The sequence below is a fragment of the Papaver somniferum genome, chromosome 7, assembly GCF_003573695.1.
Source record: "Papaver somniferum cultivar HN1 chromosome 7, ASM357369v1, whole genome shotgun sequence".
In the NCBI taxonomy this organism is placed as follows: Eukaryota; Viridiplantae; Streptophyta; class Magnoliopsida; order Ranunculales; family Papaveraceae; genus Papaver; species Papaver somniferum.
This window is the reverse complement of record NC_039364.1, coordinates 162,983,004-162,996,037: the sequence shown is the minus strand read 5'-3', so window position 1 is coordinate 162,996,037 and position 13,034 is coordinate 162,983,004. Positions and strand designations below refer to the sequence as shown.

The window sequence follows — 13,034 nt, the reverse complement described above, 5'->3', positions numbered from 1 at the left end:
TCGGACTTTCCTGACCATCTTATCACAACTTGTTGTTTCGATTTTTTGTCCTAGCCTGTCACCATCTTACGCTTACCTCGCAACAATGCTCCTGTTCCGAGCTAAGCAGGGGACTTAATGTTGATGGTGGTTTTTAGCTTAGGGTTAAAATCGTAAAACTGTACATCCAACATGACGTCACTATGACCATTAGCACATTTATTGAATCAATCAGCATGCCTACGTAAGAATTACCGGGGTACCTTTTTTTACATGGGTCATGTTCCACGACAAAACCCTTAATATTGACTAACATCATCCATGTCAAACCCCAATTCTCATGCTACCACGCCAAGGCATGCCAACCATGCCAGCCGCACCACTGTACCAATGGAAAACCATGCCATCCACATCTTCGCGCTAAGGCATGCCAACCATGCCAGCCGCACCACTGTGCCAATGGCAAACCATGCCAGCCACATCTTCGCGCCAAGGCATGCCAACCATGCCAGCCGCACCACTGTGCCAATGGAAAACCATGCCAGCCACGTTTACCGCGCCAAGGCATGCCAGCCATGCTGGCCGCACCATGCGCCAATGGCATGCCAAACCCTTGGCTCTAGCCATGCTGGCCGCACCATGCGCCAATGGCATGCCAAACCCTTGGCCCTAGCCATGCTGGCCGCACCATGCGCCAATGGCATGCCAAACCATTGGCCCTACCATGCCAAGCCGTCAAAACCATTGGCCCTACCATGCCAAGCCATCCAAACCCTTGGCCCCACCATGCCAAGCCGTCCAAACCCTTGGCCCCACTGTGCCAAGCCATCCGCACCATTCTGCCTTGGCCCCACTATGCCACGCCGTCCGCACCATTCTGCCTTGGCCCCACTATGCCAATCCGTTCGCACCATTATGCCTTGGGACCACCATGCCAAGCCGTCCAAACCCTTGGCCCCAGTATGCCAAGATGTCCACGCCATTTGCCTTGGCCCTACCATGCCGGCCTTCCCTATGCGGCTACCAAAATGAAGGCGTGCGACGATCAACGACCACCCTTCAATCCTAGATGCAAATCCTAGTCGTCCGAGGTCGCCAGACAACGCATGGTAACCTTTGGCCCAAAACCCTAGTTTTGGCCACGCAAACTGCGCCAAGGAATGCCATGCCACATGTGCCAATGGCATGCCAACCACCTTGTCGCGCCATACTATGCTGGCCTTCCCTATGCGGCTACCAAAACGAAGGCGTGCGACGATCAACGACCACCCTTCAATCCTAGATGCAAATCCTAGCCATCCAAGGTCGCCAGACAACGCATAGTAACCTTTAGCCCAAAACCCTAGTTTTGGCCACGCCAAACCGCGCCAAGGCATGACATGCCACATGTGCCAATGGCATGCCAACCACCTTGCCGCGCCATACCATGCCGGCCTTCCCTATGCGGCTACCAAGACGAAGGCGTGCGACGATCAACGACCACCCTTCAATCCTAGATGCAAATCCTAGCCGTCCAAGGTCGCCAGACAATGCATGGTAACCTTTGGCCCAAAACCCTAGTTTTGGCCACGCCAAACCGCTCCAAGGCATGCCATGCCACATGTGACAATGGCATGCCAACCACCTTGTCGCGCCATACCATGCCAACCTTCCCTATGCGGCTACCAAAATGAAGGCGCGCGACGATCAACGACCACGCTTCAATCCTAGATGCAAATCCTAGCCGTCCAAGGTTGCCAAACAACGCACGGTAACCTTTGGACCCAAACCCTAGTTTTGGCCACGCCAAATCGTGCCAAGGCATGCCATGCCACATGTGCCAATGTCATGCCAACCACATTGCTGCACCACGCCATACCAGCCTTTCCTATGCGGATGCCAAAACGAAGGCCTGCAACGATCAACGACCACCTTTTCTAAGATGCAGATCTTGGTCGTCCAAGGTTACCAGCTAACGCATGGAAACTTTTGGCCTTAGTTTGGTCGCGCCTAAACAAAGCCAAAACCCTAACTTTTGGCCGCGCCTAAACCAGGCCATATTAAAGCCATACCGAGCATGCTTTCATGCCACTGGCTATCAAACGAAGGGTCGAAGGTTACCGAGCCGACAAATCTCCCAAGCTCGACTTTCCAGACGACAACAACATGCTACATGTTTTCCATGAAAATACTCGAGACATCAACGCATGTCACAAACTGGGGGATGCTCATTGGGTATTGATTTGGCGGTTTACAGCGTGCGGCGTACACTACGCCCGTTATAAGAAAGTATCATAAGGATGAGGCGGTTAGTAAATACAGGGAGTAATGGTGAAACGCTTTATTTTATGGAACATCAATTCCAGGCGTTACCGGTTACCACCTCCTCCCATTTACTCACCCGTTTTCCATTTCTTAATGAGACCAGAGTACGTTTCACTTCGACTTGTATAAATAGGCATTACCTATTTACACCGCACGACAAGTTCAGGTCAGGAGCATACAACACTCAGAAAACATTTGCTAGATTTCCATCTGTTAGATTCCCACTTTCTAATACAAGTCGTAGAAAATAACTACTCTTCCAGAATCAACTATTCTGGTCTCAACACTTTCTTCGCTTGCCTCCCCAAAACCAATCGTTCTCCTTCACTTTGTGACCGAAGCAAGTCTGGAACGGCCATTTCTTGGTTTAGACTGGATTTGTACAGATTGATCTCTCGAATCTAAAGTACTCCCTTGCAGTACATTGTTTAGGGTTTAAATTCGTTTCTCACCCACACATCCGAAATTACCAAAATCAGCAGAAACCGTTTTCACCATCAAACAAGTACAAAAGCAAATGAGCTTATATTATGATCATATTATCCTAATAATTAGCCGATTATACCCAAAATCAAACAAATATAACCCATGAAACAAATAATCTGTCGTTGTACAAGTAAACTCAACAAGTTTATCCTATGATTGAGAAGAAAACCCAAATTTTGAAACAACAATAGAAACCCTAATTTGCAATTTATGATTTCAAAACGCTAATAAATTCTAATTTCATAGAAACTCATACAAATTCAACACTCTACATCATCAAATTTTATCAACAAACAAACAGAACCGCAATACAACATAACTATCTACACAGAGAGAAGAGAAAGATTGGTACCAGCGTAATTTAGGGTATAGCTTAATCCATCACACCCTCAATATTTCACGCCAAGTTTAACAAATTGACGTAGCATAAGAATCGAAGATGACTAACTCCTGCTGCTAAAACGAAAAATAGAGAAGATAAAGATTGTTGGCCGAGAGGCGGTGAGAACTGAGAAGAGAAGAAAAAATGAAAAAAACGAAATGACTTCTCGAGTCCTCGACTAGTGGAGGCAAATAAGGGTATGGGAAAATTACAATTACGTCATTAACATATCGGATATCTAAACAAACGGATATAGTCTAATCCGATTCCGATATGTTAAGGAAGAAATATCTGATAACATATTATATCCTATATCCTATATCCGATAAAACGGATAAAATCCTATAGGATCTCGAATAATCGGAAACGGATTCTGGATATCGGACAAATACTGACAGGCCTACAACCTTTCTACTGAATAAAAAGATTAGCAGTGACATGCAATGTTATGAGATCATTGCATAAGAAGGTGTTTGTAGCCATGAATTTCTTACTGTCTAGTTTACATGCCGTGACCTATGCTTTTTCAGGGATACATTGAACTAATGAAGTTAAACAAATTTAATGTTCAGGAAATGTTGCTTCAGATGTGGGATGGATGGGGTCTTGCTGATTCGTGACAGTGTCATTAAGGCCAAATGTATTCGTGACGATAGCATTCGACAATACCAATTTGAATGGTCAAACGATTCAGTCATATGATCTCCCTGCAATGTCTATAAGGTACTAAATAATAAGCGTTTCACAGTTAAAAAATACTTTTACAGGCTACCAAGCCTTTTCCAGTGCACTAAAGCTATCTCCATTTGTACAAGGCTGCAGATTGATGAAACCATTTTTCTCTAAACTACCAAGATAAGAATGTTTGTATTCTCAATATGTATCATCAAAATTATAATTGTTATTCATCTGTGTTGTTCAATTGCAAGTTGGAAATTCTCTATTTATCTGTATATCCAACTTAATAAAAGCATAAAGTGTAGTCATGTTCTAAGTTATTGGGTGCACGTGGAATTTGAATCTAATTAATGTTAACCAGTGAGTGATGCAAATTGTTTAAGCCACATGCCACATTTGATCACTTTTCTTACCTGCAATTCAGGTGCCTGGCCTAAATTATTCTATAAGATATTCCTTAATATAATTTTGGAACAAAGCACAGAGCATTAGTATCGATATAAGATATTCCTCAATATAAGTCTGATTTTTGATATGTACTCCTAAACACATTATGACGTAATTTCTCTTTAATTTAATATCCAATATCCAAAGTCCATTTTCCAGTAGCATGTACCGGGTTGGACAGAGATAATCTCTCGTAAATATCTTACCTCCAAGATATGGTTAAGTTTCTAGACCGTCTCACCTGCCTGGGCAACCTGTCGGAGACAGTAGTAAGTTCTTGGCACCTTCCGTGTCGCGGGTGGAACAAGAGTGGTCACACCATTTTAGTAGGGTTTACGCATTCGCGACCATTAAAATAGCATGCCCACTTTATCCTTGTCCAGAGCAAGCAGGGCTACAGGGAGGAGTCCCCCCTTTCGCGATCCTGCTTCCTTGCATAGTCACTGGAGAGAGTCCCTCCTTTCACATAGGCTAGGATGGTTTCACATGTTCACTGTTGCAAGGGACAATAGTCGATAACTTTTCGACCGCTAAGCACAGGGAACCAAACTATTCTTTCTCCCGGATAACCGAGAGAAGAAAGATGAAGAGGTAGTCTATCTAGTTGTCGTCGCGTGAAACGGAGGCCAACCAACACCGTAGACCAAACACCATTCATACGCCAACACGTATTGTCCCTCTAGGAACTACCGTCTCAGAAAGAACTAGCAACTCATATCAGTAATTTCTCTTTAATTATCAGGCAAATATTTCAATGAAAAAATATGATGGCAAACTATTGTATCGGAAAAAGAAATAATCTAAAACTTGGGACAACCAGTCTAAGCCCGTGCAACGCACGGGCGCAACAGCTAGTAAAGTCAAATTTGAGTCCAAATAGCCGCAAGATTTTTCTTCTTCTCCTCCTCCTCAGACTCAGGTAGATAAACAGACAGAGAGATAACAAACCGGTTTTCATCCACCTGACTTCTGTTCCGGGTCCTCAAAAAAAATGTTTTCTTCCCTTCCTAGTAAATAGCTTTCATGGCGGAAAATCAGACGCAGCGAGAAGGTTCTAGCAAGGAAGAAGAAGAAAAAACACTAGAACAATTTAAAGTAGTAGGAGAGGAAGAGTGGGAGTGGAAAATCATTTTTGTAATATTCAAAACCCTTTTTCTTGCTCTTCAAATCTGTCACTAGATTTTTCATCTGTATTTAATGATCAAAATTCTCAGTTAGAAGAAACCCTAGTCGATTCTGAAATTCCCTCTTTCTCTCAGTTACTTAACTCTGTTGTGATTTGTACATCACTTGATTCAATGGAGATTTTATCTGTTGGTGGAAAACTAACAGTTCCTACTACTACTACTACTGTGCCAGACTCACTTGATAAGGTTTGTCTTCTTTGTTTCATATTGTTAAGTTTATTAGTTTTGGAGGTTGGTGTAAAGTAACAAGAAGCCACTTAGAAAAATACTTTTAGAATTCTCTCAACGAATCAATTTAAAATATAGCTATGGCTTGAAAGGATACAAAACTAACTATAGAAACTTCTTTTAATGTGATTATACTAATTTTCGTGTCAAAAATGAAAAAAAACTTCTTTTAAATTTCAGAACTGATTACAGAATGTGATTATACTAATGTTAACTGGAAATATGGAAGACTAACATTCCTGCATCTTAATGATAATGAACTAAATGAAAAAAACCAAAACATGGAATTAGGATCCGCTTGGACTTTAATTGGGGAAAAACTGCCATGGGCTGGAAACACCAACATTATGTTGGTTAAACTTCAACATAGAAGTCACTAACAAGCTGGTTAGGACAAGATTAGGAAATTGATGTAATCCTAAGGGAATTAGAAGTCATCTAGTTCTAAGAAAAGGAAAGACATGTAATAAGGTAATAGGACTAGGAAAAGGAATTCATAGTTCTATATATATATGCTCACCAAAGTTGTGGTTGATCATATGAGAAAGATCAGAGCTTGTGTTTAGTTTTGAGAGATTTTCTAAACATCAATAAAGAGAGTTTTCTTTATATAAGCTAAGTTTCATCTTGCAGTTGCCATTATTGGTATCAGAGCTTGTTTCTGAGCCATGGAAAACGAAACCACCATTGTGGGTGCAAAACAGTTCACGCCACCATCAAACAAGTTCCAATCCTCAACGCCACAAACTACACAGTATGGGCCATGAGAATGAAGGTACTGATGAAAATCTACAAAGTTTGGGAAACAATTGATCCTGGTACATTGGACCCAGACAAAAACAATGTTGCCATTGGATTACTCTTTCAAGCAATACCAGAATGTCTTGTTCTACAAGTTGGTGAACAGGAAACTTCAAAGAAAATTTGGGATGCAATAAAGGCACTAATCTCAGAGCTGATCGAGTTAAAGAAGCCCGTCTGCAAACCTTAATGTCTGAATTTGAAAGAGTGAAGATGAAAGACACTGATACTATTGATAGCTTTGCAGGAAAGCTATCAGAGATAGCCTCAAAAGCTGCGTCACTTGGACAATCCATTGATGAAGATAAACTGGTAAAGAAGTTTCTCAATAGTTTACCAAGATCCAAGTATATTCATATCATAGCTTCTCTCGAACAAGTCTTAGATTTAAAGAAGACTAGCTATGAAGATATAATTGGAAGATTGAAAGCATATGAAGAAAGAATCCTTGATCAAGAAAACAATGGAGAAACTCAAGGAAAACTCTTGTACACAAACTCTTACCAACAAAACTCTGCGACAAGAGGAAGAGGACGTGGAAGAGGTGGTAGAGGAAACAGAGGCCGAGGAAGGGGAGGAAGGTTTAACTCAGAAGATAGAATAACAAGTCAGAATGATCAAAACCAAGGGAAAGAAAAGAAGGATAGATCAAACATTATTTGTTACAGATGTGATAAACCAGGACACTTCTCATCTGTATGCCCTGAAAGAATACAAAAGATGGAAGAAACAAACAAGAATGAAACAAGGGAAGCAGATACATCTCTTTTCATGCACGAAGTTGTATTCTTAAACGAAGGGAAACTAATACCAAAGAACTACGAATCAAAGGATGGAGAAGAATGAATCTGGTATTTAGATAATGGAGCCAGCAATCACATGACTGGTAAGAGACACTACTTTTCTGAACTCAATGAGAAAATCAAAGGACAAGTGAAGTTTGGTGACGGATCCTCTGTATAAATTGAAGGGAAAGGATCAATTCTATTTCAGAGAAAGACCGGAGAACAGAAGCTTGTCACAAACATCTACTTCATCCCAAACTTACAAAGCAACATTCTAAGTTTAGGACAAGCTACAGAAGTTGGATGTGATGTTAGAATGCGACAAGATTATCTAACAGTTCATGACCCAAGTGGAACACTTTTAGTTAGAGTCCCACGCTCACATAATAGACTCTACAAGATAAGTCTCATGATTGGAAGGTCATTGTGTCTGAATATGAGACTGGAAGATCAGACATGGAAGTGGCAGGCAAGGTTAGGACACATAAGCTTTAGAACTTTAAAGGCAATGTCTCAGAACAATATGGTTCGAGGACTACCACAGATAAATGATGACGCAAAAATCTGTGAATCATGTTTAGCTGGGAAACAAACTCGTCAAGGTTTCCCAAAAGCAACAACATTCAGAGCCTCAAAGCCATTGGAGCTTCTTCATGCTGATTTATGTGGTCCTATTACACAACAAACCCTTGCAAATAAAAAATACATATTTGTTATTATAGATGACTTCTCAAGATATATGTGGTCTATTCTTATGAAAGAAAAGAGTGAAGCATTTGACAGATTCAAAGCTTTCAGAAATCTGATAGAAAAAGAGTTAAAAGAGGAGGTCCAAATGCTTAGAACTGATAGAGGAGGAGAGTTCACTTCCTTAGAGTTCAACAAGTTCTGTGAGTCAAATGGAATCAAAAGGCAACTCACAGCACCATATACACCACAACAAAACAGAGTGGTGGAGAGGAGAAACAGGACTCGAATGGAGATGACAAGAAGTTCTTTAAAGGCTATGCAAGTACCTAATTATCTATGGGGAGAAGCTGTACGACACTCCACATACCTAATAAATATGATACCTACGAAATCTCTGAAAGACATGACTCCATGTGAAAGTTTGCGAAAGAGAGAACCAAACATAGATCATTTAAGAGTGTTTGGTTGCAAAGCATACGCAAAAGTTGATTCTGCAACTCTTAAGAAACTGGATGATCGATCTCAAACTCTTGTGAATCTAGGAATTGATCCTGTATCCAAAGCTTACAGATTATTCAATCCAATAACGAAAAGAGTGATAGTGAGTCGAGATGTGGTATTCGATGAAAAAGAAAACTGGAACTGGAAAGAAACTAATGATGGACCAAATAGGGATCCAAGAATGTTTCACATGAGATGGGGTCAAGTAATTGATGAAGGCGAAGGACCCATAATCATCAATACCAATGGAAACAATGATGTTAATCAAGAAGAAGAAGAGAATAATGAAAACACTGAGAATAACGAAGAAGTAGAAGAAGAATAAGAAGAAGAAGAAGAAGAAGAGATCGATGAAATAACTCAACCCATTCCACTGCGAAAATCAACAAGACAGATAAAAAAGCCACAGTACCTGGAGGATTATGTTCTTCAAGCTGCAGAAGAATGTGAGATTATGCTACTTTCTGTTAATGATGAACCAAGGAATTTTCAGGAAGCAAAGGTCTCGACGAAATGGACACAAGCATGTAGAGAAGAAATTATTTCAATCAACAGAAACAAGACTTGGTTTCTAGTTAATAAGCCAGGTGGGGTAAAAGTGATTGGTCTTAAGTGGATCTTCAAAATAAAACGGAATGCTGATGGTACTGTCAACAAATATAAGGCAAGACTTGTAGCCAAGGGATACGTTCAAGAATCAGGCATAGACTTTGATGAAGTTCTCGCACCAGTTGCTAGACTAGAGACAATTCGTCTCTTAATAGCAGAAGCAACATCAAACTCATGGGAAATTCACCACTTAGACGTTAAGACAGCATTCTTACATGGTGAATTGGGAGAAGATGTGTATGTTGAACAACCAGAAGGTTTTGAAGTAAAAGGACAAGAGCATAAGGTTTATAAGTTATCAAAAGCTCTATATGGTCTAAGACAAGCTCCTCGAGCCTGGAATACAAAGTTAGATCAAATCTTAAGAGAAATCAGATTTGTTAAGTGCTCTAAAGAAACATCAGTATACAGAAGAGAAGAAAAGGGAACGCTTCTTGTGATTGCAGTCTATGTAGATGATTTATTTTTGACTGGCAACTCCCTTAAGGTGATCAATGAGTTCAAGAGATAAATGTCATCAAAGTTTGAGATGTCAGACCTCGGAAAACTCACTTATTACCTTGGCATAGAAGTCCATCAAGGAGTAGATGGGATTCAGATTAAACAAGAAGCTTATGCAAGGAGAATTCTGAAAGAAGCAGGACTTGAAACTTGTAATCCAACTAAGATACCAATGGAGTTTGGACTTAAAGTTTCAAAGGCACAAGAAGAAGCAGAGATTGATTCAACGAGTTATAGAAGAAATGTTGGATGCCTTAGATACTTGTTACACACAAGACCAGACTTGACTTTCTCTGTGGGAGTAGCAAGCCGTTATATGCAGAGTCCACGCAAGTCTCATGGTGATGTAATAAAGCAGATATTGAGATATCTAAGAGGAACAATCAGCTGTGGATTGAAGTATGGTCGAGGAGGATCAAAAGGAATTGTTGGGTATAGTGACAGCAGTCATAATATTTACCAAGATGATGGAAAAAGTACAACTGGTCATACATTTTATCTAGGAGAAGCACCTATTACATGGTGTTCACAGAAGCAAGACACTGTAGCCCTCTCATCCTGTGAAGCTGAGTTTATGGCTGCAACAAAAGCAGCTAAACAATCAATATGGCTTCAAGAACTGTTGGGTGAAATCAAAGGAAGAGAACCTGAAAAAGTTCTCATCAAGATTGATAATAAATCTGCAATTGCACTCACTAAAAATACAGTGTTTCATGGGAAGACGAAACACATTCACAAAAGGTATCATTTCATACGAGAATGCATCGAGAAGGAGGTCATTAACGTAGAACACATACCTGGAACTGAGCAGAAGGCAGATATATTGACAAAGGCATTAGCTCGGATCAAGTTTGAAGAAATGGGACAACTGATTGGAGTACAAGATATGTCGCGGGTAAGGTTGAAGCTTAACGGGGAGATGGTTAAACTTCAACATAGAAGTCACTAACAAGCTGGTTAGGACAAGATTAGGAAATTGATGTAATCCTAAGGGAATTAGAAGTCATCTAGTTCTAAGAAAAGGAAAGACATGTAATAAGGTAATAAGACTAGGAAAAGAAATTCATAGTTCTATATATATATGCTCACCAAAGTTGTGGTTGATCATATGAGCAAGATCAGAACTTGTGTTTAGTTTTGAGAGATTTTCTAAACATCAATAAAGAGAGTTGTCTTTATATAAGCTAAGTTTCATCTTGCAGTTGCCATTACATTAGGTCCTTCAATCTGTGTAACCTCCGGTGTCTCCTAATTAAATTTTGTGATTGTTTTTTCATTTTGTTTTATATTTGTTAGAATTATTTTTTTTCACTTGTTTTCTTATGGCTTTTGTGTTTAAACATCCCTTGTGTTTGCTATCTTACATGCACTAGCATGGCTATTTACTAGTACTCTACTAATGTCTGAAGTTGATAAAGGGAAAACAGGTTTTAGATTTTCTGGAATTTCAATTCTGTAATATCTTGATGCCTCCGGATCTCTGATTTACTTTCTCAGATCCAGTATTTGATGTCCCATCAAGATGTTGTGGAAACTGTAGCAGCTCATGATGAGTGTCCAATATCTTCAGTGGATTTGACTGCAGATTCTGTTTCACAGTCCATTCTATCTGTATCACGTCCGGTCCCATCACAGCAATCACTTGGTGACTGTCCTATTTCCTTCGTAGACTTAATTCCTGCTTCCGTCGTACAAGCCATGCCATCTGTATCGCCACAAAAATCGCCAGAACTAGTTCCAGAAGTTAATTCTCTCTCTAAGCCTGAAATGGGCGAGCAGAAAACCTTGGGCCCTGACATGAAAGCTACTCAGGTTGTCTTTAAGGCACCAACTCCTGATGGATACAACTGGCGTAAGTATGGTCAAAAGCAGGTGAAGAGTTCTGAGAGTAATAGAAGCTATTACAGATGCACTTATATAAGCTGTCATGCAAAAAAGAAGGTTGAGCGTTGCGATCATTCTAGTCGCTTGGTTGAAATTATTTATAAAGGTCGGCACAACCATGATCCACCTCGAAAGGTTAGATCGTTTAAGGGAAGGAAGCTTATATCCTCTGCCGAGTCAGGCGGAGCCACTGCTACCCTAGATCGATCAGTGCAAAAACCTGTGAAGTCAGATTCATTTAAGTTAAAGAAAGAAACTAGAAATGTTATGCCAAAGCAGCAATTGCATAATTTGAACGAAAATGTAAAGTTTAAGGCTAAGGAGGCGCTAGGTCATGAAACAATTGAAAAGCAAAGGTATAATGAACTGTTTAACACCGGTTTGTTTTCTCGAAGTTTTTATTTTCTTATTTGACTTATCATGATATAGCTTTTGCTCTTACTGTCAGTCTTTGTTTTCTTAAGCAAAGAATATTGTTTTTAAGAAAAAAATATTGTTACGGTTCATAATCAGGAAAAGGGAAAGGAATGTGGTATTTTCCATAACTCCAATTAAAACAGTTAAGGAACCTAAAGTTGTCGTCCAAGCAGCTGGGGATCTAGGGATCTCAAGTGATGGCTACAGGTGACGCAAGTATGGTCAGAAGATGGTGAAGGGAAGTCCTAACCCAAGGTGAAACCTTTGTTTATTGTTCTGTTTTTAGTTCCACACTTAAAGTTGAGGCTCAATAAGGTTAATAGGCTGATATTACCATAAAGGCACAACAAGCAGTATAACATTTTGGAAACAAACTGGTCATTCGGTCAAAATTATGGCCCTGGCGCTAGGAAAGCATATCTGTTAGTTATTCATGTATCAACCTTGAAGAAACCCTCTAATTCCTCCAGTCACAGTTTTGAGTTGTTAACACATCTTGAATATCTAAAAATTCCGAAGTGATATGGAACTTGAGCTAATCTGATCAAGATATATTTTCAGCCGTCTTAATATTCACCATTCTAAAATTCCAGGAGTTATTACAAATGCACATCTGCAGAAGCCCTGTGCGTAAGCACGTTGAAAGAGCCTCAGAAGATGCATCTACCATAATAATTACGTATGAAGGGAAACATGACCATGACATGCCGGTTCCAAAGAAGCGTCATGGTCCTCCTAGTATCACTCTTGCTGCACACAAACAGAATTAAGTAAGTCGGATGGGACGGCGAACCAAAAAACTTGGTCAGTGGACATGGTGGAGGGAGGGAAAGGAATCTTAACACGCGCATCAGAAATTGGAGGTGATATGGTTCTGGAATCAGCTAGAACTCTTCTGAGTATCGGAATAGAACTCAAACCTTGCTGATCTTAGACGATTTCAGGGTCCAGCCAAAAACTATCTGGTGCATGTTTGCTGAAATTGTCAGTTTTTTTTTCTTTTTTGGATAGGGTGTCTATTGTGTAGCTTTTGCTTTTCCTTGTTTTCGTATGTGTAAAAGTTGCTCTGTATATCCATCAACCTCTGTATATTATCTTAGTTAATTTGGATCAAGATTACATCAAGTTGTAGTAAATTCTCCATGCAGACAAGCA

At 40.2% G+C, this 13,034-nt stretch overlaps 1 pseudogene; it reads left to right on the top strand.

Annotated features, from left to right (window-relative positions):
• The first annotated feature begins 5,299 nt into the window (after nt 1-5,299).
• Nucleotides 5,300-12,807, top strand: LOC113295475 (annotated as a pseudogene).
• Nucleotides 12,808-13,034: the final 227 nt, after the last annotated feature.